This window comes from Grammomys surdaster, unplaced genomic scaffold, assembly GCF_004785775.1.
Source record: "Grammomys surdaster isolate TR1022 unplaced genomic scaffold, NIH_TR_1.0 233, whole genome shotgun sequence".
Lineage (NCBI taxonomy): Eukaryota > Metazoa > Chordata > Mammalia > Rodentia > Muridae > Grammomys > Grammomys surdaster.
This window is the reverse complement of record NW_021604678.1, coordinates 2,305,078-2,306,718: the sequence shown is the minus strand read 5'-3', so window position 1 is coordinate 2,306,718 and position 1,641 is coordinate 2,305,078.

The following is a 1,641-nucleotide window of genomic DNA, read 5'->3' as shown; positions in this document are numbered from 1 at the left end:
TAAATTGCTGGTGTATTTTAAAGTTTTATGGCTTCTAAAGAGAATAGGTAGCCACTGCTACAGGGCATTCTAAAATAGTACAATGAGGATGTGACTATGTGTTCCTGTAGCTTACGTTTTTCCTATAGAAGATGAAAATAGACACGATAAATCAATTTATTCACAAGTAGAGGAATTACTAGTGGGAAATGGTGTTGTGAGATTTGTTTTTACTCCACTCCCCATGAAAATCAGGGACTGGATCCCCTTTCCTGTCCCATGAGGATTCTAGATCAAGGACTTCAGTATAAGACTCCACAAAGAGAGAGGGTAGATAATCACGGCCATAGGAAAGAACTTGCTAGATAAGACCCCAGTAGCAAGGCATAAAGATTGCAATTAATAAGTGGAGCACCATGAAATTACAAGGTTTCTGTACAACTAAGCACACTATTACATCAGTGGAGAGGCACTGTACAGATTGGGAAAACATTTTATGAGCTATACATCTGAAAGAGGATAAGTATATAGAATATATAAATATTCCAAACAGTTAAATAGTTAAATTAGCAACACAATTAAGTAGAACAAAGTCAAACTCTCAAAAGATGAAACACAGATGATTGAGAAACACTGAAAAATGTTCAATGTTTTAGTCACAAGAGAAAATGCAAATTAAGGCTTCTCTGAGATTTCATCTCATCACAGTCAGAATGCCAAGGTTAAAAAAAAAAATGTTGAAAATGTCCACATGGATGAAAGGAAAGAGGAATACTTATTCCCTTGTGGTGGAAATGTAAGCTATGGAAATCAATATCAAGGTTCCTAAAAAGCTAAAAGTAGATCAACACACACACACACACACACACACACACACACACACACACACAAAACTTGAAATTGAGTTACTCTATAATAAGGCAACAATGTCCCTAATAGGCAGTAGATGCATCTATTGATTTCAACAGAATGTACCTGCCAATAGGGTTATCTTTTCAGACCCCTTGGCTTTACACACACACACACACACACACACACACACACACACACACACAATCATGTATGTATGTGGGAAGGAAGGTAGGACATACATGCTTAATATTTAATGTACACATGGATTAAATTTACTAAAATCACCACAAGGATCATGTCTTTCAGAGGTGCCAATTTTTACCGCTGCTGCTTTGGGAGGTCCTAGGGAAGAAGAGCTCACCTCTGCTGCCTTTGTAGCCACTTCCTTCTCAAGCCACAGAGATAGTTCCACTCAGAATCTTTCCCACCTGATTCCTCAGCAGTTTAGTATTCTGTGTTTGAGTTCCTTGAGTTGGCTCACATACAAGGGAGTTTAGTCCCCTGTGACATTCCAAGTTCCAAAGACGGTGGATACTCCAATTGCTGCACCTGTATCAGTTTACTCTATTAGAGGTTATTCTATCGTCTATGACTATTTCTCTGAGTGTCTTCCAAACACAATCTCTCTCAAATTGTGTCTCTCGTTGTTTTTATTTTATTTATTTATTTATTTATTTATTTATTTTTATTTTTATTATTTTTTGGGTTTTCGAGACAGAGTTTCTCTGTGTAGCCCTGGCTGTCCTGGAACTCGGTCTGTAGACCAGGCTGGCCTCGAACTCAGAAATCTGCCTGCTCTGCCTCCCAAGT